At 44.0% G+C, this 5,247-nt stretch overlaps 1 long non-coding RNA gene across 1 annotated transcript; it reads right to left on the reverse strand.

Annotated features, from left to right (window-relative positions):
• On the reverse strand, positions 1–4,942 carry LOC118239150. Its single transcript, XR_004770755.1, has 2 exons — positions 4,712–4,942; positions 1–454 (listed from the first exon to the last, which is right to left on the reverse strand). It is a non-coding gene; the product is annotated as an uncharacterized LOC118239150 (long non-coding RNA).
• Positions 4,943–5,247: the final 305 nt, after the last annotated feature.

A 5,247-nucleotide genomic window follows, 5' to 3' on the forward strand; every position in this document is an offset into this window, starting at 1 on the left:
TAAGAGAACAGAACAGTCTGTCTTTATTGTGCTTGAGACAAGAAGTCATTTTTTGGTGACTAGTGATTTGGTCACAAGGCCTGTGATGAGAAGGGAGGGTCCAATCCTCAGGTACCAGGGCCTGGGACTGCCCAGACAGGCCCTCTGATGAGTCAGTCCCTCAACCGTGCCTGCTCTGCACACACTGTACCAACAACCTCAACTTGCCCCACACTTGGAGCTCCATGTCTCCCAAGGACAGCAGTGTTCAGCCATTGTTCTGAAAGGACCAAATTGGATGTCAACTGTGAATTGGTCCACAGTTACTTCCAGGGGCTGAGAGAGATGGCTCAGCAGTTAAGAGCACTTGTTGCTCTTTCGGAGAACCCAGTTTTAGTTCCTGACACCTTCATGGTGGTTCACAATCATCTGTCACTCCAGTTCCAGGGGATCCAAAAGTCCTCTTCTGATTGGCCTGGGTATTGACACACACATAGTTTGTACACACCCAGGCAAAATACTTGTGTACTCAAGCACGTACGTATGCACACATGCTCATGTAAGCACACACACACACACACACACACACACACACACACACACACACACACAGATAGATGATTGATTGATAGATAGATAGATAGATAGATAATAGATCTTAAAAACATAAGAGAGAAAAAAAAAAAGAGCCACTTCCCTAAGCCTCCCAGTGTCGCTCACTGCCCTAATGCTATAGTTTCATACTAGGCTTTACTCAGATTTGTCAAAAGGGTGAATGGTGTGTGGTGAAGCCTTAAACCCCAGCACTTGAGAGGCAGAGAGAAACAGATGGAATTCTATGAGTTCCAGGCCAGCCAGTGTTACAGAGTGAGATCCTGTCGCAAACTAACTAACTAGGTAACAAACAGATAAATAGTTGATACCGGCTCAGACAGTGAACTCCCAGGGTCTCCTGGAAACCTGTTCTGATAGCCTCACGTATAGTTTATTATTGTTACTCTTTACTCTTTCCGGGGGCCTGCCACCCAACTGTCAAATAAATCTCATGAAGGCTTATTCTTTCTTATAAATGCCCATTTGGCTTATTTCTAGCTAGCTTTTCTTAACTTAAATTATCCTGTTTATCTTTTGACTCTGGATTTTTACCTTTCTCTTACTTCTGAATATCTTACACTCCTTGGCTGATTGTGTGGCTTGGCAGCTGTCCCCTAGCATCCTCCTCTCCTTGTTCTCCCAGATATCTCTTTCTATTCATTCTCTCTGCCTGCCAGCCCTGCCTATCCTTTCTCCTGCCTTGCTATTGGCCGTTCAGCTCTTTATTAGACCAATCAGGTGTTTTAGAAAGACAAAATAACATAGCTTCACAGAGTTAAACAAATGTAACTAACATAAAAGAATGCAACATATCTTTGTATCATTAAAACAAATGTTCCACAGCATAAACAAATGCAACACATCTTAAAATAATACTCCACGACATCCAGGTCTGTAAAGAACTACTTGCTAGGTGGGCGGCGGTGGTGCACACCTTTAGTTCCAGCACTCAGGAGGCAGAGGCAGGGGAATATTTGTGAGTTTGAGGCCAGCATGGTCTACAGAGCTAGTTCCAAGACAGATCTGTTACACAGAGAAACCCTGTCTCGAGTAGCTAATAAGAAGAAGAAGAAGAAGAGGAGGAGGAGGAGGAGGAGGAGGAGGAGGAGGAGGAGGAGGAAGAAGAAGAAGAAGAAGAAGAAGAAGAAGAAGAAGAAGAAGAAGAAGAAGAAGAAGAAGAAGAAGAAGAACTGCTTGCTAAATACTACCTTTAGTTCCAGCACTCAGGAGGCAGAGGCAGGGGAATAATCTGTGAGTTCAAGACCAGCATGGTCTACAGAGCTAGTTCCAAGACAGACCTGCTACACAGAGAAACCCTGTCTTGAATAGTCAATAAACAACAATGATAATAATAATAAGTAATAATAATAAAATAAAAAGAACTGCTTGCTAAATACTGAGTCCAAGAAGTGACTTAGAGGGGTCCCAGGCATCCTGGGTCTGGAAAGTGGTTAGTTTTTCTAATTTCTTCTGCTTCTTCTCAATTTGAATAACTCCAAGTTTTCCCAAAGTTGCCTCCTTTGGACCCATGATTTCTTACAATGTTGTCCCAGATTCAATTTCCAAGACTGAAGTGCCCCCAGAATCTTCTGAAACTTTGTTCAAAACAACTGCAGCAGCAGCCACAGCTATGCTCAGTATGGCTCCCCCACTCCACACTACCACCCTCTATACACATGAGGGCAGGAGCTCAGGAAGGAGCCGGCCCCAGCTCACACAGCTTCCTAGTAGGAAGGCCAGGACTCAAATGTTGCAGGGCCTTTTTAAGATCTTGACAGGCTTGTAATATTTCTAGTTTTGAAATACTAAACAAGTAGCCTGAACATTTCCCCTACAAAGGGGACAATGAAGTCCTAATCATGTGTTTTGTGTTGCAGTTTGCAAGTGGGCACAGTGTGTTTGGAAGACATTTAATAACAGCTTATTCATTACTTTGACACAGAAGTATGTTTCTGGATTTTCTTGTCCCGCTAGGTCCCGCCCTTAAGCCCCAAATAAACACACAAAGACTTATATTAATTATAAAACTGTTGGTCGATGGCTAGGGCTTCTTACTGGTTAGCTCTGTCTTAATTATTGATCCATAACTACTAATCTATGTATTTCTACATGGCCTTATCTTACCAGAGAATGCCTGGCGCATCGTATCTTCTTGTGGTGCTTCTTTGTCTACTTTTCCCAGAACTCTCCTAGTTCTGCCTATCTTTCTGTCTCTATTGGCTATTGGCCAAACAGTGTTTTATTCATCAACCAATAAGAGAAACATATATACAGAAGGGCATCCTCCATCAGAAATAAGTTTGAGTCTCAGACCTTTACCTTTTTTTGTTCTCAGAATCAGAAAGACTTTCCAAAATACAAGCCCTCTCCAAGCATGCCCTTACTTCTCCTCTCCCACCCCCGAAATATGACCCCATATTAAACAGAGATAACTAACAGGATATCTCTAAATACAAACAACGATGTCCACTACCTAGTATTCCTATAGCTGCAATAAATAGCATAGCTGAGTGTGGTATTTCTGCTCTAGGGAGTTTGTGAAGGAAGATGAGAAGTTCAAACTTGAACTGGATCTTAATCACTTTTCTATTGCTGCGTTAAGACACCGTGACCAAAGCAACCTATAAAAAAAGTGTTTCCTTGGGGATTATGGTTTCAGAAGGCTAGAGTCCATGACCGTCATGACAGGGAGCATGGCAGCGGGCGGGCAGGCAGGCCTGGTGCTGGAGCAGAAGCTGAGAACTCACGTCTTGAGATAACCGTGGGAGCCGAGAGAACTCACTTGGAATGGTATTGGCTCTTGCAACCTCACAGCTACCTGCAGTAACACCTCCTCCAGCAAGGTCACACCTCCTAATTCTTCCCCAAACAGTTCTACCAACTGGGAAGCAAGTATTCAAATATATGTCTATGGGAGCCATTCTCATTCAAACCACCACCCTGAACTACATAATAGGTTTTGAGGCTACCATGGGCTACATGAGACTGTTAAAAGAACAAGGGCTGGAGAGATGGCTGTACTTCCAGAGGTCCTAAGTTCAATTCCCAGCAACCACACGATGGCCTACAATTATCTATAATGAGATCTGGTGCAGGTACACAACACAGGCAGAGCACTGTATACATAACAAATAATTACAAAAAGAATAAAATAAACCAATGAATTCCAACTCTCATTAAGTAAATCGAAATACTATGCACATATTGGGACTTACCTATTCCAGGAAAGACTTTGTAAATAACCTTACTATTGAGTTTAGGAAAATCCACTGAATCACAAGATTTTCCCAAGACCCTCCTACCATGACACACTAAAACAATCTTGAACTACTAGAATTTAATCACATACTAACATGATCCTAACCAAACCTCACTAGGTTTTGCAGCAAAGGGCCCACCTTAAAGCAGACCCCCAAACCTCAGTACCCCATTTCGGTCCTCTCTATATGCATTTTAGGATTCTTTTTTATTATTTTTATTTATTTATTTTTATTATAATTATTATTATTATTTATTTTGTTTTTCAAGACAGGGTTTTTTTTTTTTTTTTTTTGTGGCTTTGGAGGCTGTCCTGGAACTAGCTCTTGTAGACCAGGCTGGTCTCAAACTCACAGAGATCTGCCTGCCTCTGCCTCCTGAGTGCTGAGATTAAAGGCATGCTCCATCACCACCTGGGCATTTTAGGATTCTTACAAGACAGTGCTCTTCCTTAACCCTGTACACAACAAACGCTACTCCTGTACCAGTTGGTTGTTCAGTAGTATTTTCTGGAAGCTATTTACCTGACAAGGAGATAGAGACTAACCCGGGGCTTGGACATCAAGGAAGCAGGCATGTCTGCTGATGAGCTTTGGCTCAGCAAGTTAAACGCTCTGCCCAAGGCCATACGATGGTGAGAGTTCCAGAAGAGCTTAGGCTCCCTCCTCTAACTCTAGCCTAAGCTGAGCAGGGCCCTATGCTGTGTGGCCCAGGTGCTGTCCGCCAGGGTGACTCAGGGGAAGTGCTCCTCCCAGGGCCTCCTCAGTAATCCAGCTGGGCGAAAATATAAACCAAGAGACCAGCAGTTAATTAACTCCAGTCAATTAGTGTCTGGACTTCTGTGGATGCCCAGACAGGAGGAAGTATGGTCATCACTCACCTGATGCCTGGAAGGTCTATGGGCCTACTTCCAGCAATAGAGGAAACCGGGTGCGTTACAGTGGCTGTTGGGACTTACTCGGATGCCAGGGGTGCTTAGCAAAATGCTCACAGACAGCCTGATGGCCAATCTGCGAATGAGGCCAAAAGCAGCCTTTGAACGTCCAGGGATCCCTGCCACCCGGTTCGTGAGCCTGGAAGGCAGGACCGAGACTCTACCTGCCACCTTTTCCCAGTTTCCAGCTGCGAATCTGTGTGTCTGTTGCCCCCTAGCGGCTGGATGCAGAGCCTCAGGCCTCGATGCCCTATGAATCCATAGACAGAGCTGAACCTCTAGAGCTGATGCTTAAATTCTTATGAATTTTGCAAAATAGATATTAAAAACATTTGGGAACACTAACCTAGCATACTCAAGGCTCTGAGTTTAATTCCCAACACACACACATACACACATACAACCCTACACATTTGGGAGTTCGGGACACAGCTCACAAGTAGAGCACTTGCCTAGAGCCTGCAGGGAACCCTGGGATCCAT

Source organism: Cricetulus griseus, chromosome 7 (genome assembly GCF_003668045.3).
Source record: "Cricetulus griseus strain 17A/GY chromosome 7, alternate assembly CriGri-PICRH-1.0, whole genome shotgun sequence".
In the NCBI taxonomy this organism is placed as follows: domain Eukaryota; kingdom Metazoa; phylum Chordata; class Mammalia; order Rodentia; family Cricetidae; genus Cricetulus; species Cricetulus griseus.